This window comes from Centrocercus urophasianus, unplaced genomic scaffold (genome assembly GCF_019232065.1).
Source record: "Centrocercus urophasianus isolate 14NV4802_14NV808 unplaced genomic scaffold, USGS_Curo_1.0 seq_2, whole genome shotgun sequence".
Classification (NCBI taxonomy): Eukaryota; Metazoa; Chordata; class Aves; order Galliformes; family Phasianidae; genus Centrocercus; species Centrocercus urophasianus.
Window position 1 is genome coordinate 13,164,934 of NW_024884755.1, and position 25,057 is coordinate 13,189,990.

At 43.9% G+C, this 25,057-nt stretch overlaps 1 protein-coding gene and 1 long non-coding RNA gene across 2 annotated transcripts in view; one reads left to right on the forward strand and one right to left on the reverse strand.

Annotated features, from left to right (window-relative positions):
- The window catches only part of LOC122161706 (c-Maf inducing protein), a 99,957-nt gene that overhangs the window by 28,566 nt on the left and 46,334 nt on the right, over window positions 1–25,057 (forward strand). The window lies entirely within an intron of this gene.
- Window positions 21,526–25,050, reverse strand: LOC122161707. The gene is made up of 2 exons (XR_006169254.1): window positions 22,748–25,050; window positions 21,526–22,656 (listed from the first exon to the last, which is right to left on the reverse strand). It is a non-coding gene; the product is annotated as an uncharacterized LOC122161707 (long non-coding RNA).

Consider the following 25,057-nt stretch of genomic DNA (forward strand, 5'->3'; position numbering starts at 1 on the left):
GAGTTACCATGGAAGCAGTGCAGATGGGATTTGAGGCACACAAGTTGCAGTGAGAGGGAGACAGGACTTTTAAAATAAACCCCTCTTTTTAGCTGTAAATGGCATATGTTGTTGTTTGCATAAGTCATCTATGAATATAATAATTAATGTTTGTTCTGTATGTTGGGCAGTCCCTTGTACAGTTAAAAATCTGAATATTTGTTAAATGGTTTTGAGGTCGTTGGGAAGATCTCAAAACTGAAATTATTTCATAATCCCTCAGTCTCCCACAGATGGATTTGGCTGAGACTTTGGCTTTCTCTAGTGTGTGTTTCTCAGATTTGGCAGCCCTGTAGTGCTGTTGTTCAACTAATGCAACAATAGATTAATGTGAGGCAGACTTGCATGCTAGAAATAACCAATTTAGTTGTCACTGAAGCCCTTGAGAGTTCCATACACTTCTGAGACATGGCTACTTGTCTTCGGTGCAGTGCTGTCAGTGGGAATGCTTCGTCGGCTCACATTTGAGCCCCATCCGGGAGTGATTCTCTGGTTCCCCAGTGGCTGTGCAGATGTAGAGCACGAGGGTGTCTTCTCCCAGAAGCTTTGCAGTCAGTGTGAGGAGTCACCTGGTCAGTTTAGCCATGAGTCACAGGAAAGTTCTTTTCCTAGCCCTGTGTGATAGATCAGGCCAATACAATGGCCTTGTGTAGTATTTTCACTGTTATTTTAACCTTGGTTCTCTTCCAAAGTGTGGGTCTTTTTTTTTTTTTTTTTAATGCCATCAGCTTTTCTTTCACGTTCACTTCTAAACTGTGAGTGCTTGCCATTTGCTTGAGTCATTATGTTTATGGTAAGTCATGAAAAAGCCGTGAGGATGGTAGTGGTGTTGGACGAGTGCCTGCCCTTTTCTTTCCTTCATTTTGGAACAGCAATAGACCTTGGGTGGGCGTCCTCCCATTTTTAGGCAAGATATTGTGGTCATTACACAGTTTAGGTATCCTAGATGAAAATAACGTATTACCTAATATAGAACAGTCCAGGAAACAATATGATGCTGATGCTGCATTTTCCCAGTTGTGTTTTGAGGTTGGTTGTTTCCTTGTAGATGAATATGTGTCCTTGGATAAGGTTGTTTGTGCCACGTAAATAACCGAGCACTTCAACTTCTAGGATAATTCTCTGATCAGAACAGAAGATAGTCCTGGTTGTTACTATTTTAACAGGGGTAGCCACACCATCTTACACCACTCCAGGATACAGTTGTAGACAGCAGACCAACCTTTGAAATAAAACAGAGCAACTTTTTTGCTGATAAGAAGTAAATGCAAGATTGCTAAATTGTTTTCAGGGGCAACCTATTCCTCTGTAGTATTGATTACTGAACAGGTCTTATGTGACATCTCAGAATGTGATTCATACATATTGACTGACCCACACAGTAACTTGGCAGGCGGCTGAAAAACAAACAAACCTCGCTGCCCTGCCCCTCCACCCCTGTAGTCCCACATTTGTTCCTTTGCCATCCTAATCCTGATTTCTTGAAGCTGTGTGCTCACTGAGCACTGTGGGTCTGCTCCTAAATGAGCTGCTGTGCAAGTGATGCTCAGGCAGAGGGGCGTCTGATTCCCAAGTCTTCAGCCTTGCTGGTTGCTTTTGACTCCAGCTCGTACTCCTCAGGCATTGAAGGGTCTATAACAGGCATACATGTTCATTATTTTCTGTTTGATTTAATTTCAGATGAATCAGAAATTGGGTATGAATTCAATGAAAAACAACGCCGGAGGGATAAAGAAAGAGTTGTTGAGATGCATGAGGAAAAATAATTCTGTACCAAAATCCTCAGCGCGTAAGAAGGATTAATCATACATAGTTCCTCAAAAAGGGGCAGTTCTCTGTTCACCTTTCTGATGAATGGATTTTCAGTTAATCAGTTGTCAGTTGTGCTCAAACACGAACCCTTTGGATAGGTGTTTACTTCTGGGCACTTGCAGCAGCTCTGTTGTGACACAAGTCATGTTCAGATGTTGTATGATAGCGCGTTTCTGTTTAGCTGAGTGATACGTGAGGAATTTGCTTTGCAGCCTACCCTATGAGTAGTCTTAAGAAACATTTATTTTCCCTACCTTCGTTTCTTTCCTTGTAAAACACTATTAATCTTTAACACTTTGCACAATGGCTTATGAAAGCATTAATCATCGGGTGCTGTCGCAGTGCCTTTTTGGGCTTGTCTTCGATGCAGTCGTCACTGAGTGAGTGCATGGTGCTGTTGTGCTGGAGCTGAGCAGTGAGTGAGTGCTGTGTGAAACATGGGGAGCGGGCAGGGAGCCGGCCGAGCAGAGCGGCTGGCTCAGCAGGAAGTGGTTGATGAGTTACCAGCATTACAGGCTTAGGATGAAACTGGAGTTACGTCTTGAGCTTGCGAGTATGACAAAGAAAAGCCTTCACAGGTAGAACTGGAGCTTTATTTCTGTTTGCTTTACAGAACTTGGCTTGTTCCTGTGTTCAGAAAACAGAGTCCTAGCCTAAATGTAATAATGTAGTCAGCTGTTCCTAAGTTAATTTCAGGGAGGAAAAGGCAATTAAAAAAACAAAAAAGCAGCAATAAATAATAATTTGTATTAAAAACAGCTTCTTTTGGTCAACCTTGCCATGTTCATTTGAAACCTGCCATTTTTCCAAATGAAAACTCTGTGCTGGGAGTAGAAATATAAAAACAGAATGTTACGTTTTCATTTACTGCCTGAGTTCTTTCAGTAGTTGCTGGAAGCTGTGGATTGCTTCTCTGCATCATTTCCAGTTTATGCCAGGGGAATTGTAATTCCAACCTTGAAGAGGGATCTGCAGCCAAAGGAGGGAAAAGGGCCTTACAAATGGAGTGTGATACTGAAAAGTAGCTTTTTGTACCTTGATTTTTATTGTCACTTCCTTAGTTTTTTTTTTTTTTTTTTTTTTTTTAATTAAACTTAGTTTGAGGAATTTTGTGATGGACCTGATTCACGTGGTTTTTCTTTCCAGAAAAGCTGGCACATTAGTATAGGAAAAATCACTATGTTTCCCTGTTCGTTCGTTCTTCTCCAGAAGTCCATTGGTAGGCAGTGCTGGAGGCAGTGACTGACTAAATGGACATTTGGGCTCATCAGTAGGGTCTCCTTATGTTCCCTCTGAGTAATGGAGGGCGGTTCTAGGAGTGGATACTTGGAAAGATGAGGATGTCGTTTGGTCAGGGTACTTTGCTGACGGAGGGAACCTGGGCTTTGAACTTCTTTCTTCTGAGGACATTTCTACAGAGATAGGTTTCCGCAGAGTGGCTGGTGCTGGGAAGTACAGTTGAATAGCTCCTTCTGCATGATCTCATTCGTGAACTATTGAGACGTTTATCAAAGAGAGAGCAGCCCTTCAACCTGAATCTCCACGTTTTCATCTGGAAGCTCTGATTTTAAAGATGTGCTTGGCTTGCACATCTGTACTTTTCCTCAAGGTCTGAGAGAAGGAAGGCAAAATCATTTGTTTGCTTTTACATAGGTTACTCCAAAAGTAATGCATCCTATTTATTTCCATGAAAACAAAAAACAAAATATTGCTGTTTGATAGAGCAAATTCTCACCTACAAAACACTGTTTTCCAACAATCACCACCATTAGCTGAGCATTTTTGCCAGAGATGAATGAGAGCCTGCATGCTGCACTCGCAAAAATCAGCGTCAGCAGAGGAGACCCACTGTTTTGCAACTGTTATGATGGTGTCATTGCTAGAAAAATGTTGCCCCCACACAGGCTATCTTTCATGGGTCTGAACAGATGGAGGTCAGAAGGTGCCAAATCTGGACTATATGATGGAGGTGGTAGGATAGTCCAGACAAAATTGGCAGTGTGCTCTACAGTCTTCAAGCTGGTATGGGGCCTGATGTTATCACGTTGGAAGAGATGTTATCATGTTGTCTTCTCTCCCCTGGCACTGGAAGTTTGAGCCTTAGTTCAGTCAGTGTTGCCATGTAGCCGTCACAGTTGGTGGTTTGTCTGAGTTGCAGGCAGTCTGGAAGGATCACCCCTTTCCTATCCCAGCATAATAAAATAGGAGGCAGTACTTGTGGAGCAGCCATCCTATTTTGTTCGTATGTTACTTATGCTTATTGTGGACACAAGGCTACTGTAGAACAGTTCAGAACTGAAAAGTGGGATTATTTGTGTTCAAAGGAATACTGTTTGCACCTCCTAATTAAACATTCTTGAGTGAATTAGAATTCTTTTGAGTGAGAGCAAGAACCAAGTGGGCATCCTTAAACCAGTGCCGTGTTTGTATAGGAAGGGGAGAGGAGAATTTCAGGGAGGTACTGGCTCATAACTCACAATTCAGTTTTAACTTGGAGATTCTTCAGCTAGTAAAACAGTCGCCAAACTCCTGATCCAGATGGAGTCCTGACAGTAATTACTTGTACGTATGGTGCAGTCGTCGCTACTACTTGCACAGCTATTCTTGAAGAGTTGGGTGGTTTTGTGTTAAATATCTATTACTGCTCCCTCTGCTTTCTAGGCATAGCATAACAGTGTTTTGTGGGAGTATTGATCTCTACTGGCATTGATATCGCCTGTCTGGCTTCTAGCGCAGCTCAGGATCCAGCAGAATTGGTTGTCGTTTCCGATGACAGAAAGACGCATTTTGGGTATTTTTTTTCCTCTTTTTAAAAACTTTCTCTATAACTGCCCAAAAGACTTTAAAGGATCGAGGATGCAAGGATGCAAGTGAATTAATGAATCTCACAGCTTGGAATACCGTTGTGTTCTCACATCTGTGCACATCAGGTCACAGGGATGTAGGATTTATTCTTTCCAGGAATGCACGCAGACATCTCTTGGATAGAGATTGCTGAATCTCTGTTGTTCTATTGCCTGGTAAAGGCCTGGAAACCATTAGGTGAGTGGGCCCAGTGCCTGGAAGCTGGGTGCTGCAGGGCCCCATTGTGCATCTGTCCCCAAGTATTTATGCCGTGTAAAACTCAAACAAAATGTCACATAACTGTGGTTCCACAGCAACTATCAGTGTGCTTGTTGGAGGACTTGGATCAGAGACCAAAGAGCAAAGTATCACTGATGCTTGGAAACAAGACTTGGTCCTGCCTTGACTGAAGGCCATGAGCTGTATTGCTATTTTGTTGGGTCTTGGGTGGTGAAATAGGGTGGTGACATCACTGTGAAGCCTTTCACCTGCTCATATCTGCTGCTCAAGTTCACCTTTGGAGCCAAGTCTCCAGTCTGAGTTTTGCTGTGACAACCAGGTTACAATCAGCCCTTGTTATTCTCTGTTCAGCAGCAATGCCAGACGGCTCTTTTATGTCAAAAGTGATGGTTTAAGAGCTTCTCTCTTTTTCAAGTGTGGCACACCAAAGTTCACAAGTAGTTCAACTGCTGCAGGGGCCAGAGGAAGAGCCTACGTGACAAGAGTTTCAGGTGCCCTCCCAGTCCAGTGTTGCCGGTGGAGCCTGTCCCATGGAGAGAATATCAGCATCTTGCCAGGGGGTGCATTGGTGAACTCTGGGGCCAAGCGCTGACAGAGCTCTGGGACTGTGCCTGTAAGGTGGGGAAGGAGCAGTGTAAGCCAGAGAGTGTGGATGGAAAACCACAGCTAGAAGTATTCCTCTGATTTCCCTGTCCTTCTGGCAGAAAGGTAAACCCTGAGTTTTATACAAAACTTGGGCAAAATATTTTCATGAATTGCAGTTGAAAAACAAAACAAAACAAAAAGCCTCACAAGTATCACTGATTTTAATTGCATTTTTTAGATTCTCAGTGCTGGGTCATGTGCTCACATTGAATCATTTTGAGCAGAAACTTACAAGACTGGTATCATGCATGGACTTGGAAAAAGCTGGTTGTATTCTTGGCATTCAGGTGATGCCAAAGCCTGGCAGTCTACTGGTAGTTCCTGCTGTAGAAACAGAAAGTTTCTTTAGATTTCAGTGAACGTTGCGATAAAGTTTTATGAGGCTCTGGCTGTTGAAACCGCCGTACTTCTGTTACCCATATTCTACTTCTTGTTCTTCATCTCCTCCTGCAGCTCGTGGGTTGTAGGGTCTTTTACCACCTTGAGCCCAAAAAAAGTAATTTTGCTGCTGGAGCCCAAATAAGCAGAACTTTACATCCACTAACAGTTTATCTTGATGGTCATTAAACAGTAAAAAACATTTGCCCTCTGCCAGCCCTTATGAAGCGTATGCCTGTATGTGCTGCCACTGAAGTCAGTAAGAATGTACATCTGAACCTCTTTATTAACTTGGACCGTGTTTCTTCGAGCTGAATATCCCAATTTTTTTTCTAATGACCTACTATGATTTGTTGTTTTTTTTTTTTTTCCAAGCATGACTACTGAGAAGTTTTGTTCCTTAGTTTCTTTACGTTGCAGGCTTGTGCTGCAATGAGATTTCTGGTATCTGGGTGTCATTGTGGAGATGCAGTTTTCTTCTGTCTCCACTCATTTAAACTTTTTCTGTTGGATATAAAAATGCAGAACTGATAAAAGCAATTGATCTTACGGTTCAGATTTTAAATAACACATTGTACAATACTCCCAGTCTCTTCCTTCCCTCCACCTCCCAGCTTATCTTACTATCGGGTAAGGAAAGTACCAGTATCTCATTCATGCAGCGGAGAGGTTATTGCTTTAAATCCAAACACTAAAATTGGTTTATAGAGTTATGTGCCAGCAGAAATTGAAACAGCGATTTGCTGCTGGTGTGGTATTTGCAGCTAATTGAACTGTGGGTACAAAGAAAAGAGTAGCTCAGTTTGACTTCTTGGCACTTGGGAATTTTTACCCTGGTTAGTAATTTTGAAGACTTGCTTGCAAACAGTGGTTCAGTGGGCACACTCACAGAACTGTGTGGGTAGCGATGTCAGAAAAAATGTACCAGCTGCATGTTACCCAGAAACCTGAATCTTCTGCCTCAGAAACATGGGGAGAATGGGAATGAGAGCCGAAGTGATCTGTGAGCTCCATAAGAATGCCAGTTAGGAGTGGCTGACGGAGATTCTAATTTGATTTTTTGCTAACAGAAAGCTAATGGTAGAAAGCTGAATGACTGGATGTATTTTTAATAGTTCTCTAAATCTTGACCAGTACATTATATTCAATGAAAGGTACATTTGAAATGATTTGGCTTGCCATTATGTTCTATAAATTTGAGTAAGCACACTAGCAGTTAGCTAACACAAATAAAATAGATAACATGGGAGTACAGGCTAGTAGAAGCATTGCCAGCAGGAAAAACACAAGGCAAAAGGAAAAACATAGAAGTAAATACCTTTAAAGTTGCACTAGGAGCTGTTATCTTCTGTCCTTACTGACTGCTTTGCTTTTCCCCCTATTTGGAAGTTTCTTACCTCAAAGATAACTTGTTTCATGCTCATCCAACATTAATGGTATTCATCTTTAATTAATTTAACAGTAGCATTGTCCATCTGTCAGTGCAAACCTAATCTGTTAAACAGATAAAATCTACATGTCTGCGAGTTCATTGTAGGTCGAGGGGCAGCGGTTGTGTATATGCATTCAGGGTTCTCTGTTTAATAATGCAAAGGTTTCTGTACAAATACACAAGTGAAGAGACTTCTGAAGCCAAATGTGCCTCAATTTGCTAATATAAAATGTCAGATAAAGTGTCCTAGGTTGTGGTTTGAGCATCCCTAAAGCTGGTTAATCTTGGCCAAAATCTGAGGTTGGTCTCTACAAATGTTTTTTTCAGCAGCCTGTTGCCCTTTGGAGATGCTGGTGAAGAACACTACAGAGTGCTCAGCGTTTCTTCTATGTAGCTTCTAGTTCAGCATCTGTATTTGGAAACCCCATTTACTCCATCCTCCCTCCCTCCCCCCATTTTGGATCACAAAAGACATTCTGAATGGAAACAATTGCTGGATGTGCTTTTATTTTGCACTTTTTAAAGATGGTTGTCTGGTTGTGAACAGGGGAGCGTGTGTGTGGATCTGTGAGAGCACTCAGCTTCTGTGGAAATACAGCTTGTGCTGCTGAGGGCTGAGAGCTGCTCTCTGTTAAAACAGTTTGAAGTAAGACAAGCATTTTAAAACTGTTCCAGTTTCCTGTTTGGATACTAAAATGTGCTTTTGAGTAACAGTTAAATATAACAGTGTGTTTCTGGTTTGGACAGAGATAAGCATCAGCAGCATGAGGAGAGCTGTTTCCTTTGCTACACTTCAACCTGTCCTTATGAAACACCAGCCAGCCTGCTGCTGTGCGTTCAGGTACTGGCGGGGCTGTCTCAAAGTGGGCAGGGGTTGTATTCCTCGGAGCTCTAACCTGCACAAGAACCTACTCCAGCAGCCACTGAAATGGGGCCTTGCGCCTCGCTGTGCTGTTGGAGCTTTGAACTGTGTTGATTGACCAGAGAGCCTTGGGCAGAGGTGTCACTCGCCTTCATCGCTGGTGTAAGACAGGTCCGAAAGCTCTTGGCTTTTGCTGGGTTTAGGAAGGATGAAACACAGATCATTGCTACTTGAAATTCTTTCACAGCCAGGCCTGGCCGTAGAGGAAAACAGCTGCTTTCCTGTGTGGCTTCAACAGCCTCCTCACAAAGATCATTTTGCATGAACTCCGGGCTCTGGCAGTGGCTTTGAGTCGCTCTTCATCATTTGTCTAAGCAGAGCTCTTCAAAGCTGTGAGCAGGTTGCTGGTGCTGAGCAGTGTGGGATGCCCTGGTGCTCATTTCCTGCCTGTGCTTCTGCATGGAGCTGGGCTTACTGCATTCACATTAGTTCCCAGTTTTTAAACTGGAACTCTTTAAAAAAAAAACAAGCCAAAATGGAGGGAGAGGCAAGTTGGTAGGATTAGGGGATTATTCTGTGTGTTGGGAAGTGTGGAAGCGAAGCTGAAATTACTCATTGGACTTACTGCACTGGATCAGTAGGTTTGAGGAGGGGTGAAAACTTTAGTTAACTATACAGCTTCCATCACAGTTGGTTTAAAATATGAATAGTAAGGAACAAATCTTGCTTGTTTTAATTTGAGTCAGAGTAGCTGAGTAATTAGTTGAAACCGGTGTCCATAAAGCTGCCATTGGCTAACCAGATGAGTATGTGTTGTGAAGCCAAATCAGTGTCTGAAAGGAAAGCTGTGAAAGAATACTAGACTATACATAGAGATAGATCTTCTCTAATGTAAATGTTGCTGCTGAGCTGATGCGGATCTGGTTCATCATGCTGGCAGAAGCTAATTAGTTGTCCCTCTAAGTGTGGGCTGGAGCTCTTTGTGTGTCCTGTCCAGTCATTCCTGCCCCCACCTCTCTTTAGCTTGGGTGGTCCAGCTGTTTGCAGGCAGCCTGGCGAGTGAGATCAAAAAATTCATCAGAGCTGGAAAAAAAACGAGGGAGATTATTTTTGGCCTGGATCAGTTCCCTGATCCCATTTACCTTCCAGGCCTGTGAAGGATTGAACTAGCCCAGCTGAGCGGGTTGTGGTAAGTCTGAAATGGGATGGAGGAGGAGGGAAGGCGTTAGGTTACGACTCTGCCCAGGAGAACCAGCCCATTTTCACTAGTTGTAGGTTAAATAAAGAACTTCAAGGTTGGCTTCTCAGCCAGGGTTTATTTTCTGTTGTGCTGGCTCACGTAATCCAGAGAAGCAGCTCTATCACATTCATTTTCCAAGCACTGGATTCTCTTTCAAAATAAAACCCATTTAATCAGCCCAGTGAATTTCAGCCCTAAGCCGTTCAGCAGGGATGAGGCTTTGATTACCCTCACATTCATCGTGTTCTGGCTGTGTTAGGACAAATTCAACCTTAGGAACTTCAATGTAGGTATATCTTCTTGCCACGCAGTTCCCTTAAAGATTACGGATTAACTAGAGTGCTGTGATAACTACAGTTTTATTTTATTATTGGGCATTTTTAGAATGAAAACTTGAATTCTCCCTTACAAAAAAAAAAGTCTAATAAAAGAAGAGGGGTTTCTGTTCCTTGTTCTGTCTTTTCTACCACCATTTGCCAATGGGAGACGCATAGCAAGGCAGGGGGTGGTACTAATAGGTTACCTACAAGTGTGCTGCAGAGAGGCATGCCCCTTCCATTGCATGCTGAAATTCCAGGTATGTTAAAATGTACATCTCCTCCCAGCACCCTGCTGCTGGGAAAGGTGTGGTGCAATCTGGAGTGTGTGAGAAGGATTTTTTTTTTTTTTCCCTTTGTCAGGTAATATACTAATTTTGGAGGCAACACTGCAATTATAGAAGATTAACTTCGTGATGTCAGCTTGGTTTTCTGGGTTGCCATTTTGCCAAGTCTTGAGTTACGAAAATGAAATGTAAAGGTGGGTCAGTGACCTTGTATCCTAGGGAAGCTCTCCCTACATAAAGCCGAGCTCATATCAGGCCAAGAACTCAGAGCTGTAGAGAAGAAAATCAGATTCTGCCCGCCTCTGTAGTTATGAATCACAGCACCAGTTGCAGATTCATCCTAAAATACCCTGTGTGATGCTTAAGAGCATCTGGCATGTGGTGCTAGCCTTTTAGATCAAGAGCCGAAATTTTGGTTTTAAAATCTCAGATTTCCTTAACAATTATATTGCCAGACACTGCTAACCAGCTCTATTTCTTTTTCGAAAGAAATGGCTCTTCTTTTCCAAATGGTGCTTCCAGTTCCATTACAGAGCCAGGAGCCATTACTTTTATCAGGAGGAATTGCTTTCCACCATGCATCGTTTGGAAATGAATTGCTTGTCATCGCAAATTCCACTTTGAGAACCTCCACTGAGACCAGCAAACTTTCACTGATACGCAAGTCTTGCACAGGCAAGATGATACTTGAGCTCACTCACTTGCTAACACAGATATTGTGTTACATTTCTAAGCCTAGGGTCATGTTCTGCACAAGGGTTTGGGAGGTTATACTGTAAATAGGTAAATGGTTGGCCAGTAAGCACATGTTGAGAAGGAAGATTTCTCTTCTGGTTGCTTTTTCCAAAATCATTGTTCTGTCTTGTCCTATCACTATCAAACCATGTTAAAAGTTAGTCTCTATCCTAATTATAAGCTCCCTTTAAGTACTGGAAGGCCACAAGGAGGTCTTCCCAGAGCTTCCTCCATGCTGAACGAGCTCAGCTCCCTCAGCCTTTTTTCATAGCAGAGGTGCTCCAGCTCTCTGATAATCTTTGTGGCCTCCTCTGGACCTCCTCCATCATCTCTGCGTCCTTCCTGTACTGGGGGCCCCAAACCTAAATGCAGGAGGAGAGCCTGTGAGCGTGATGCTTCTTGTAGCAGAAGCTTCATCTGGAGGCTCTCCTTGGGCAGTAGGCCTGTAGGAGGTCTGATCACAGTGTGATCTTTAACACCCCACACTAAAAGAGAGTACATGGTAGATCTCAGTCCTTCGTTCCAGTGTCTAGAATGAGGCAGTGTTGTGAAGCTGAGTCTTTGATGAAGTGATTTTACTTATAAGTACTTTGCTCAGGCTTGCTTGGTGGCTGTAAGAGGCCTCACACTGGAACACTGCAGGAGAGACAGCTCAATTTATCTGGCTTTACTCGTCCTGTCTTTCGCTGAGCTGAGAAACTGGCATCTGTATTTTTGCTTTTGGTGCCAGCATCAGCTGCCAGGAACTGCTGCCTCACTGGGCAGGGCCCTCTGCTGAGTGGAAAACCAAAGGAGCAGAGAAGAGCTGTTAATTGCTGCAGATAGACAAATCAGCTTCTGAAGGACCACCCATAGCCTAAGCACACCAGTAAAGATAAACTTGGGCAGGGAGTATTTTATGGTGTCATTGACCCTATCTAGGCAAGTGAATAAACTTCTCAGGCTTCTTTGACACAGTGCTGTGTGTGTCTGACTCCTCTCTTGGGAACTCTGGGGAATATTTTCATTGAAATACGAGCAGAACATTTGTTTTCCATTTTTTTCTTTCAGTATCTGCAACATTCCAGAAGTATTCGTTGTCTTAGAATCATAGAATATCCTCAGTTGAAAGGGACCCATAAGGATTGAGTCTTTTCAATACTGAATGAAGTTTTCTAGTGCTTTGAGAGAAAGAAGCAAAGAGAAATGATGTGGATGCTGAGATGTGGTGTGGCATTCTGTCATTCTTATAAAGTGGATTTTGATAAAAGTCTGGGCTGATGAAGGTCACAACCTGTGTAACTGATCTGCCAGCAAACTCATGCACCAGGACTATGAAACTCCTCCATCAGTTACGTTCCAAATACCACTCTGCATCACTGTCTATGTAATTAACTTTTCCTCCTCTACTTTCTTTGTCACGTGCCATTAAGCAGTTCATGGCAAGGGGAGGTGAATTTGACTGCTGCAGGGTGCATCTTCCCACTTGTCAGGAAGGTTTTTTGATTTTCACAGAGGTTGTTTGTGGACATTGAACTGCGTTTTTTTTGGGCATGGTGCTTCTGTTGTAGCATGTAGGCCAGAGTAGAATGCAGTCTTGCACTCATGTGAACTACTTTGCCTCTCAGTAGAAGGAATGGCAAAGGTTGTGTGTTTTTGGTAGGTAGCTGAGGGTACATGTATGCACCTGAGGTGGAAAAGCTTATAGCTGTGCAATGCGTACAAGTGCAGCTATTCTTATTATCTGGCTGGTACTTTGTTTCAGCAGTGACTTTGGTTTCAAAGGAAAATCAATTTAATGATGACTTCACTTCTAGGTTACCCACTGAAAAGAAAAAATATCTTGGAAAATTTAGAGGGAGAGACAGTGTTCTCTGCCTTTGTGGTATGAACTACTCAATGACAGAATGTGTTGTCCTTTCTCTGCAGAATGCCCTTGGAAGTATTGCAGGATCCCAGCTTGTTTTTTCTCCATCATCGCTGTATTTCTCCTATAGCATATTATTAGGCCTGCCAGCTCCTTGACGTGTGGTCTCTGTTCAGACAGCTGTGTTTAATGGAGAGCATTTACCCAGAGTGACAGCATAGTGTGAATAAGTCTCTGGAGCTGGAGGGGAAAATAAATAATAAAAAAAAGCTCTTGCCAGGACTGTCAACCCTTTGGAGCAGATTGCCATTCTTGTACAGGCTGTGAGCTCAGAGCCCAACCAATTGTAGAGCAGCAAGCAAAGAGTAAAGAATGTGGAAGCAAGTGAACAGAAATACTCTCTGATTGCTAGAGACATCATTTGCTCAAGTTCATCAGGAAATTTGATGGTAGCACACATCGTAACGTAAGTTATACTTTGTAACTTCCACTTCTTCCCCCAAACCTCTGTACCATTTCCTCTAACTTTTGTCGGGGTCACAGTCCCGACTCTGGATGAAGTATGTTAGGAGTAAGTGTAGGAAGAATCAGTATTTTACGCACGCTCAGGGTGTGTGGCTTCTGTTATGACATGCGTTCCCAGTTCAGATGGGTGGGGATGTTACCGTCGTTTCACTGCTTGACATATAAATAGTAATTACAAGTAGAACTTGAACAAATAATCATATCTTATAGCATTGTCAGAGTGCTCTGCTTTTGTGACTGTAAGGATAAAAATTATGCTGAAGATCTCTCGTCTTCCAGAATCCTTTGTGTATGTCTATCTGCATGGGCTGTACAAGTAGGAGAGAAAATTGCTTGCTGAGATCTGATCTTGGTGTTCTTGGTGTAAATATTCTTGTAGTCTGGTTTCCCTCATTGTTTTGCTAACAGCTGCCATCTTCTGCAGAGGGAGCACTGGAGCATGAAGAGAGGCAGGAGGAGAGGAAATCTCTCATGCTATGTGCAAATGTATCCTAATTGTTTACATTGGTGTTTAGTTTGATTGTGAGTGCAAATCTTGTAATTCCCGCATCTGCTTTGGGCACTTTCATCCAAGATTGTGACAAAACTTTAATGAATAGCTCCTTTCACAGTTTAGATTTAATTGCCTGGCTTAATTGAGGGGAAACTGATATGCTGAAAGATAAGCTCTTAAAGTGGCTGGTTGGTTGGGTGCCTCCAGTTTTGGGTGAGTGGGTTAAGATTACTGGTGAGTCTTTTTCAGACGGGCTGTGTTTCTGCTGCTAAACTGATTGTGATAGGGATTGCAGGCATCTGGATCATATATGGCTGGTTCTGTAGGCTGCACATATGTCACCAAAAATTAATGGGAAATTCCAGAAATGTTTGATTGTAAGAAACTTGGTCACATCTCAAATATCTGGTAGATTGGAGAGTGGAACACAGCTTTGTGCGTGAAATACGAATGAGTCTTTCTGCTTTCTGTTGGAGTTTTTAGTATTTGTTTTAAAGGATTGAATGAACAAATAACTGGCTGTTAACCCTAAGTATTCTAGTTTCTTCTTCGTGTGCATACATGCTATTCTCTCTTTCTTTCTCTCTCTCTTTATCTCTCTTTCTCTCTCTTTCTCTTTCTTTCTCTCTCTCTTTCTCTCTCTTTCTCTCTCTTTCTCTCTCTTTCTCTCTCTTTCTCTCTCTTTCTCTTTCTTTCTCTCTCTTTCTCTCTCTTTCTCTCTCTTTCTCTCTCTCTCTCTTTCTTTCTTTCTTTCTCTCTCTTTCTTTCTTTAGAAGCTAGTAGTTATTTTCTAGTTGAAATTAATTCTGAAAGTTGAGGTTTTGGTTAATTGCAGGCCTAGGAAGCTGATGTCCTGGGATGTGTAATCTCTCCCTCCTTCACACTTGTTACTCGTTCGATTCTTCTTCGTCCACATCTCGTGTTCCTACTGGGATTTTTAACATATGGAATTTGAACCTTGTTTATCTTTCACACAGAAAAGTTAGTTAACATTTTGCTAGAGGCTGACAGCAAGGACAACAAAAATAATCTCCAGTCAACAACTTCTATGACGAGTGGAACAGGAAGCAACACCCATGCTGTGCATTTACTGACTAGCCCTCAAATTAGAAATACAGCCATTTCCCATCAGCGATCGATTTTGCTGAGAGGCAGTGGCTGTGTGTGAGCGGGAATCCTCCCGTGAGTCCCTGTGCTGCGGGTCTCTCTTCCATTGTTTGCATGCAGGCAGCGCTGACCTTCAGATCATCTTTCCCCTCTTGATGTTGAACTCGTAGGATGGCCACGTTTCATGATAGAAGCAACCCGAAGATGTCAAGCTAGACCCAAATGCATGGTGCATAGCTGGTGTGTCGGGCCTGAACTTCTGCAACAAGTGGTCATTTCTCACAGCAGATGGGTGGGATGTGGGACATGGTCAGACCTACAGGCAGGCTCTGCTCGTTCTGCCATGCCTGCTCTTCTGTAGTGGCAAGAGTACTTCTTCACTAGCTTTGCTTTGAGTTTTTATTTATTTGTTTAATCTATCTTTGCTGTAGTGCTCCTGCCTCTGGGTACTTTGTACTTTTTAAAACCCAGGCAAACATACCTTGTTAACTACAGTAGATAAAGCAACTGTGCAAATACACAGTGGCCACACTTTTGAGGCCCTTTATTGGAACAGCCACATTTATGAATGATGCCTGTGTTCCTCAGCAACCAGCTGAGGATGTCTGCCTGCAGGTCTGCTTGTGGGCTGCCCTCTACCTCTCTGATTCTACTTTCTGGCAGTGGGTAGAGGAGGGCAGGATGCTGCCCTTGCTTTTTAGTTCTTTTTTTTTTTTTTTTTTTTTTAATTGGTTCTCTACTTCCATAGTGTTGTGCCGGGGACAGACTGATGTTGGCTGATCTTTGTACACCTGAGTTGAGTGTTGGGAAGTGCCCATCCTCATGGGGTGCAGCACAGAATCCAGCAGCTGGGGTGTGCATAGAGTTGATCAGATTGGGTTTCTTGCTGGTGCTCACCAGTTCTGCTTTTTGGACTGATCTTCCTCATAGGGAAGTGGAGCTCTTAAGAAGCTGGAGTCCTGGATGCGAGTCCTGGAGGCTCTGTGCTGTGAGGATTTGCGTTAATGCAAGAGGCTTTTTCTGATGTGTCCTTTTCTTTGAACTAAAATCAGTGTTTATGACTTTGGGTAATTTTCCAAAGTAACTCATCAGGGTGTGACAGCAATGTTCCTGTAAACTTCCCTGATGTGATGTACTGAAGCCCTGCTTCCATCTTGGCCAGTCAGCCACTGGCCTAAATGCAAGAGATCAAGGTGGCTGACCAAAGTCCAGTCAGGAGATACTTAGCATTTTGGGGCAGTATGCAAGACAGAGATCACCCTTATTGCCTGCTGGCTTCTGGGAGCAGCAGTGGGCTGTGCCAAAGTGGAGATGTCCTGACTTCTGAGTGCTGTGTGGCAGCTGGCCATGCATGGTGCTGTTGGGTTGCTGCCGGCTGCCTTTTCATCTCCTCCTCAAAGAATGTATAAGCTGACCACAGTCACACACATGATAATGTCTTGGTTACCCATGTTTGCAAGAGCTGCAAATTTTTTGTTGTTGTTTCTTGTCTAAACACTAACAGATGTAACCAGTGGACTCCATGAAAGATCGATGTGAGTAAGGGAGCATTTGTGTTTAAAACTCATCTAAATATATCAATGCAAATAAACATTTAAACGAGAGTCAGTCCATAAACAGTATTGGGAGAACGCTCTGCCCTTTAATGTGTCTGCTTTTCTATTTTTCCTATTTTGTTCTCTGACAGAAGCCAATTGTACAAGAGGAGGATTGCAGTGGTGGTTTGTGCAGCTGGTGGATATGGCTGTGCCTCTAACAGGTTATTTTTCATTTCCCCTTGGCCAACCCTTTGAGGAAAGCCTTTTCTCTCAGCTTCATTTTGGTTTTATGTTCACTAGAGTTTAATAGAATTCAGATAGGGAGGAGAAAAGAGAGGACAGCAGTTCTACATAGTTGTATAACTTTTTGTGTTGCAGGATGTGGTTTGGTTACATGCATGTAATGTGTAGGGCCATTTATATACTTTAAGGAATGTAGGACGTACAGAATGGGCTGGCAAGTGGAACAGCTTGCCACAGACCTGTGCCCTTCTGGATCCTGGCATGTGCCAGACAGCAGTGGACATCTGCGTTTTTGGGGAAAAAAGTCTGGGACAAGTTCAGTGGTAGAAATGGCAGCATCTTGGGCACCTTTAAGCAAAGCATTCTTTTAGCCTTTCTCCAGCTTGCTATGTATGAACAGAGAGGACTGGTTTCTGCCTTAGTTTCCCAAGCAGGGAGGAGACCACAGCTCATCAGAGGGAAAGTTCTTGTTGACCAGAAGTGAGACAGACCTTTTCAGTTTGTTACGAATTTATAGACTCTCCATCCTTTCAGTGAAGGGGAAATTAGGTTTGCTCTGATTGTTTAAAGTGGTTGGCAGGATTTGCACCTCATTGCAAATCATAAAATAAATTCACTTGTGGTTATGTTGCTCTTTTTTACTTAAATGGTCTTCTGCTGCCATTTAACCAATAAATTCAGTAACAGCTGACATATGTGAGATAGAGGAGGAAAAAACCCTTAACGTTTAGGGCTCCAACAGAGACTTTTCATTTTGAGTGTATCATCTTGATGTGACTGGAGATCGTCCAGGCTAGCATTAACCCTTTGGGTAGCAGAGAAGATTGGGCAGTTATCTGCATCTACTTTGTCACGTTTCCAATATAAAATATCCTTTCCTATGCTTTTGCATATGGAGTGCACCTCTGGATGGTGACATCAACCTTTGCTTTGTTGCATACTGGGGAGCAGGAGAGGAGCAACAAGAGGGTTGTGTCTCGTCATAGGTGACAGTAGCTCTGAGAGCATCTACAGTTTCAGTCTCTTCCCTGCAAGAAGTTGCCAGTCTCCATCCTGAGTTCAGTGAGCAACCAGAGCCCTCTGCAAACATACCAGCTCTGTCCTGCACAGAGGTATGCAAACAGGAGGGACCGAGCGTCCAGATGAATCAAATGCCAGCCGTGCACTGCTTCCCGCACTCCTTCCCTCTTCCAGGAGCCAGGGATCCCTGTGTTTGCCCGCGCTGTACTTACACAGTGAAAAAGCTCTGGGCTTCGGTTTCCACTTCAAAGGCAGCATTGGCTGCCGCGTTGGAGATGGAGCCTGATAATTTTGGTTACGAGTGGCTGGTATGTTCCTGAGGCTGAAATTACTGCTGATGGAGGAGTTGCACGGATGGCCTCGCGGGGTGATGTCATCTGCACAGACAGGGAGAAACCTGAGCTGTGGCTGGACCACCTCTAAGCGGTCCCGTGCCAGGCGTTCCGGGCTCCTCCACCGATGTTCTTTGAAAAGGAGCCAGCTGCTGCCAAGTGGGATGGCGGTTTGTGTGCTGCGTCGGCTACTCTTTGAAACGGGGAAAAAATGTGGGATGTGGTTCCATAAGAAGAAAAAGGAAGAAATGTGTTCATTGCGTTATCATTGCATTCCATTCCAAAGCCAGCAGATTGCTTGTGCCGTTTGAGGGCGGCCATTTGGAGTGACTGGCTGGGACGTGTGGCTGTATCTTTGGATATGGTGAAGCAGCACTGGAAGAAACCCACAACTTGGGTTTTGGTTTGGGTGCTATATGCAGTGGCTTGAGCAATAGTGCAGCTACTTAGAAGGATCTCTTGAAGTGTAACTGTGCTTGCTCATGCAGTGGTTAGAGTACAGGAAGTTTGTGTCGGTGTTGTTTTTTTGTTGCTGTTTTTTTTAAGGGGTTTTGGTAAAGTAATGGGTCATAGGAAATGACGCCACTGCTGGCTAATCCCTAGATTTGTCCTCTGCTTTCTTCTAAACTGCAGCGTTTACTCTAAAAGCTTTTGCACGGCAAATCAAAGTGTAAATGTACCACCCTGTCTGATTTTGAACAGAATCTTTGAGAAAAGCAATCTAGATTTTTAATTACACTTTCCAGTCATGTAAATTGCAGAGATAATTGTATACATCACTGTCTGACCTAGTTCTGCTGTCATGCCTTTCATCTGCGGATCTCGAAGTGCCTCACAAAGAAAATTCCTTTGTATTTGAAGATGAGGAACCTTGGGGCGTAGAGCAGCAAAGCAAATATCCAGCCCGACGGGGAGCGCACCTTGAGGGGAAGCAAGTCCTAGTGCATGGAGAGCCCTTGCTCCTTGCACAAGCACCCACTGCTCGGGATCACTCCCCCACTCACATGCTACCTGTGTTGTCACTGCATGCCTGCATTTTTCCAGAAGATTTGCCTTGTGTTTTTTCTCCTAACTGAATGAATGTTGCATGTAATTTTCTTCTAAGTTTCCAGAAGAGTTCGTAGTTCCAGAGATTGCTGCTTTATGTAAAATGTAGGTTTTCCGTAGGGTTTTCTGTTTCTTTCCCGGCTTTTTCTAGAGTTGATAGTAGCATAGTGAGGGGAGCAAAGACAGTCAAGTTGCATTGAATTTTCTGCAGCAGTGGCTTTCTGACGCCTTTTTTTCAGAGAAGGGCTGGTGGAACAGTGGCTTTGCTGCCCTACAGCTGTGTGACGTAGGTAGATAATCCCACATATGGTTAGGCAAGGCTTTGCTTGTCTAACAGGAGAGTGGTTTTTAGCTGCAGTGCAATTTTGCAGCATCTAAGCTGATCTTTTTCTGAAATTGAAATCAGAAGGGGGCTTTCTGATAGGGATCAGTGCCGTTTGCACACCGCTCTGAAAAGTGTCTGTTTTAGTCCTGATGAAAGATGTTTGCTTATCTGCTTCCAGAAGTAAATCTTTTATTTATCTATAGAACTGGAGTATCAGCAACAGCATCATCTCCCACTGCAGCACATCCCATCCCTTGCTCCCTGGGGACACTGGGCGAGGTCAGAGTGCTTTAACACTCCCGACCCAATTTATTTTTGCCTTTGTTCCCGCTTTGCTCGTCACTAACAGCTCACGCCAAGTGCAGTTGAGCTGGACAGTAGTTATTACCAATCCCTTTCTACAAAGGCAGACCTGCGTTGGCTTTGTGTTTGCTGTTTTCCACGCCTTTAGCACAAAGAAATTAAGTGGGATAGACAAAGAGATTTTGAGGCTGGATGACGTTTCTTCCCTTGTGTTCACTGACAGCCAGCTGTCACCTCACAAAGCCTCAGCGCTGTGTTGCAACAGGCGTGCTCAGCTCTGGAGCAGGAGTGGTGCTCCATTCAATGCAGTTCGTTTTTCCCTTATTCCAACTACTCTCTGTGCAGCAGGGAAACGTCCTTCATGCTCTTGTGTGTGCTTGGGTGATGTTATCCCGGGAGCTTGGGGGTCAACTGCTGCGTTGGGGAGCCAGTAGGTTAGCTGCTGCATTCTGAGTCAGACCTGTAGCATAATCTTGTACTGCACCGCATGCGAGTGGTGCTGGTCGGGCTTGTGCCAAGTTAATTGGGAGGTTTTAGAAAGCAAACTGAGCTCAGATGTTGTGAGCTGCTTTGTGATAAAGAAGATAAAGCATCTTCTGGGTGAAATGATTTTACTTGGACAGACTCTTCTAGTTTGAGGCTGTGCACCTTCCACTGTTCATGCAAAGTAAAAGCAAAGCAAATGTCTGTGTGACAGCAAATGGGTTTGGGTTGTCTATTTTTATTCATTGCTTTGACGAACTTGGTTTCCTTTGGCCAAGAATGAAGGAAACACTGAAGAGAGAAGGCAGGTTCTGTGTCTGAGACATCTCAGCATGGGCTAAGGTGGTGGAACATGGAAACCATCAAGAATCTCAAAGGGAAGAGCATCCTGATTGCTGGAAGCTGGGGAAAGCTGCCAGAAAGTCAGAACCATGCTGTCCAGCTTTGCTGACCAGCTCGTCTCGGTTACTGTGCAATTAAAGAGCTACTATTTTTTGGGTTTGGTGGCTCACGAGGCCTGTCTCTCCCCACCCCAGCCAGGAAATGGCTTGCTGTATACAAGGTCACCCTTATCTCAGTCACTTGCAGGGCCGGCGGAGATCGAGCAGCATTTAACACACAACCTGCAACAGGGCACTTGCACTCAACAGATTTTCTTGGCTTTCCCAGGAAATAACAGCAAAAAGTCCTGTTGCTGACGTCTGTCAGCCCCTGCTGAAGCAATCAGGGAGTGCTTGGTGCAGGGCTTGCAGTGCCCCGAACCTGGAAGGCCACGCAAGGGAGGAAGCCGCTGGGTTACCGGCGGTTTCTTAATCTTTGATGGGAAGGCAGACGGCGTCATGGCCGAGAAACGGCTCCTGGAGCCAGCATCACCCTGCTGATACCACGTAGTAAACACAGCTTCTACCCATGTGCTGGCTCACGGGGCTGATACTGCAGGAATGTGGTGGGGGAAACCTCATTTTGCCCAGGGCTGGGATGTGCCCCTCAGGCAGGGATGCTGCTGCCCCACATCCATCGCTGGAGCTGCGCCAGAGCACCCACCTGATAGGCTTCATCTTATACAAAGTGCTTAAAGGATAGGCTGCGTTGCCTACAGCCATGGAGGGAAATTTTAGGCTTGTTCTCTTCTAAACATAAAAATTTTGCAAGAGTGGCATTTCATATTCTTTTCTTTTACTTCTGTTTTTGCTGTTTGGAGCATCCGAAAGCAAATAAATCTGATTTCAAAGCTAGTTGTCCAACATTGAACTCCTGCTACCTACTCTCATTGCTTTTGTTGAACTTAGCACAGAAAATTGAGGGAGAGAAAATTGAGATGAGAACTGGTAAATCAGAGCAGCAAGGGCAAAATGCTGCTTCTGAAGGTGATGGGTATCTTGTAAAAATCATGTTGTCCCTTGTGCTAAAAAAAGAGAAGTAAAAGTCAGAATTCAGGAAAAAAAAGCTTTTATTTAACAAAATTAAAGCTACTGTTTAAGTGTTAGTTTTAAATGGGAAGCAAAGCATGAAACCACAGGCCATTTGTGTGTGTGCAGTGTTGCAAAAGACACAAAGGAGATTGCCAAGCACAGCAAACTTAAGTTGAAGAAGTGAGTGTTCAGAAAGACTGTCCAAAACAGTACAGTGAAATCTGACAAGCGTGCTGCATTTCTTTTCCTATTCTTTTTCAGCATATAGAGAGTGGATGTTAATCTTCCGTGTGTGTATTTAAGGTCACCATCTCAGGCTCCCAGCCCTGTGTACAGGCACATCCTGGTTTGAAGCAGCATCACTTACTGGAGTGTATTCAGAGCTGTGGCCCTGCCTGAGTGTTGCTGAAGTTTTCCTTGCTGGCTTGAAGCATTTGTTCATCTGCACAAAGTTCTGCAGTTACTTATCTTCTGACGTTGCAGGCGTCACGCTTCAAAGGCTTTCTTGAGTGCCAGGTAGAATGCTGGCACCTTTTTATTTCTAATAGGACCTAAAATAAAAGAGTGTTAGAGGTTCTGAGCTGGAAGGAGTAAGTTTTGTTCACATTGGACTACCACTGAAATGAGAAATCTCATTTGTTCTTTGAGAATAATTTATCAAGAAGTTCAGCGGAGCTGGAAAGGCAACTCGGTTTTCTGTTTTGCAGCGTTGAAATAATTAGCCAGTAATTGAAAAGGGAGCCTGATTGTGCAGACACATCATTGCTTTGTAGCATAATACAAACACACTGTTTTAACAGAAGAGGACTGGAAGAATAAGCAGGGGCTGTGTTCAGTTCTGCTCCTGTACGTCATACAGTGACTTTTCAGTTTCTGCAGATACGGGTGAGACCTTCGGTGCAGCATTGGATAGAGAGAGCACAAAGACCTGCTGTTGTGGTTGCCAGATCAGTGATTGGAGTTTTTTGGTGTTCTTGCCCTGCTCAGGAATTTAAGGCTTGTGTTTGAACAGCAGTTGGAGAGAGCTGTCCTAGATTACCTTCCTCTGCAAGTTTCTGATGAATTCCTGCCAGCATCTAGGAAAGCGTAATTTCTGATCAGTCCCACTGGATTTTCAATTTCACTCGTCTGTTTGCTGGTGATGCATGTTGCTAGGAAAGAAAAACAGCAGAGAGATTTTTTAATTTGATTCTTTATTTGATTCTTTTGGTTGGCTTGATTGTTTGTTTGTTGATCTCTTACCATTTCTGTTGGGGAGTGATGAACTCGTCTCTCAGTACTGCTTCATATAAATGTAGTGAAAGAAGAAACCTGTACCAACTGACAGGTTCAGTTGGCAGGGTTACGTGTTTTGTGGGCTGCAGAGCCTTAATGAGAGCAGCTGAGTGACCTCTGCTGTGGCTACCATTAGCTTTAGGTCTCCAGTGCATTGCACAGCACTAATTAATATTAAATACTACTAATAATCTGTACCATTTCATAAAGTTTTTCAGTCAGGATGAGAACACAAGCACGGAGGGAGGCTCGGGCCAGCAGGCTGTGTGCAGGCCTGGCCAGCTGAGCAGGTTGGGTCAGAAGGGCAGCTTTCCCACCTGGGTGTCTTTTCTGGACCGTGATCTCGCTGGGCTTGGCTGCTGGGCGGCAGGGTGAAACACAGGGACTGGGACATCCTGCAAAACCAGGGCACTCGATTGCAAGGCTAAGCAGCCGGTTCACTGTGTGCTGTGTTTCCCTGGGCGTGGTGGGATTGCTCGTGGGAACTGGGCAAACGAGGGCTCACTTCATCGTACTGAATTCTCAGGTTTTGTGTGTGGCTTAAATGATGTTCCCAGAGCACTTTGGGGCCATCCAGGAGAAAAAGGAAGATGCAGGATTATGTGCTTCTTGTTTTCCATAATGCAGCTGCATGTGGCTGTGCTGGATTTACTCCGCTCGTGTGTTTACGTAACTCAGAGGGATGTCTTGAAGCCTCTTCAGTTCTGTCTGCAGTCTGAACTCGCGCCTCTCATGCTTCTCTTTGTGGAGGGCATTAGAACTGGTAACAGCTCAAGGCAAAAATGGTGATCTCAGTAAGTCACACCTGGCGCCATGGAGACAACTCTTGGCCTTTCAGTCTGCGCCTTCTCGAAGATGTTCATGCTTGAACTGCTGATTCCTGTGTCCCCTGATGACGTCGGTGTGTATTAATGAACACTGTAAATTGATTAAAATAGTTCATGAGACAGTTAAGATCCTGAGAAGGCCCAAACTGAGTATAATGGCTTAGGAATTGCTGATGGTGGGCGGGTGACTTGGATGGCAACTGGAGTCACCTCTGAGAGCAGTTGTGTGATGCAGATTGTTAGGGAGAAGTGAATTCCATAGAGCTTCAATTGTGGGACTGCTGCTTTTCTTTTCTTTTTTTCCCATAGACATCATCAAACGTGAACTGGATCAGAGTACTCAAAACTGATGTCAGTGCTATTAAGAGGTCCAACCAAGTCAAGGGTAGCACTCCTCCTGCGGCTAGTGATGAAATGTATGATCCTTTTTTTAGTGTGTGTGCTTTAAACAGTTTTTGGCAGTAGCAACGTCATCTTCAGCTCTTCTCACTCATCACTGTAGAGGACTGGCATGGCTGTTTATACTTTTGTGTCTCAGAAGGCTGATGGGCAGTTCTGGCGATGTGCCTTGTCAATAGCTGTGTGTGTGGTGGCGGTGCTTAGTGCTCCGGAGGCACAATGCAGTTGCCATTCTTCATCCTGTTGTGATTTTTTTTTTTCCTGCTAGGAAAACAGAATGAATGCAGCACATAGTCAAAGACCCTAGCTTGTAACACCTGCCAGGAAACACTGTGATTGTCTGCTCTCAGGTCTTCAGAACCTCATCCAGTGAGTTTTGCATTGACTTGGAGCTGACAGTTAGCTTTTCTTTCTATTCAGGACAGTTTGAAGGAGCAGATGACAGGGCTGAATCTCAGCTCTGTATTCGTTTGACGAAGGTTGTTGCAACCACCAGTTGCTTGACTCAGAATGCGTCTGCAGGATCCAGGCTTCTAAACAAAGTGCACCAATAATTTGCCTAATGACTTATTCAGGCTATTGAAGGGCAGAGTCAAGTCTCACTTCGTTGACATCAGTGAAGCCAAAGAAATAACCAATTTGGCTCTTCACAATGCAGTCTGTTGTTGAAAGTACATAGGCTGGTATTCATCCTCAGAGCAGAACTCTATGTGCAATGCTATTTAATATTGTGTGCGTATCCAGCTGTATATTTAGAGGCCTATAATACTTCTCGACTGACAACAATGCATTTAATGTAGCACTAGATTACTGCCAGGATTACACGGCAGGCCGTGTTTCGAGAAGTGCTGTTAGAATTCAGTGACATCTACAGTACATGTGCTGCCACTGAGGCATGACTGCTGCGCCGTGGGCTCTTGCAGAGGTCACAGCAGCAGACTGGAACATTGTGTTTCCAGCTCCCTGTAAGGACCTTCTGAATGAAGGATATGCTGGAAAGCATCTGAAAATATTGATGAAAATATTGATGAAAATATTGATGAAAATATTG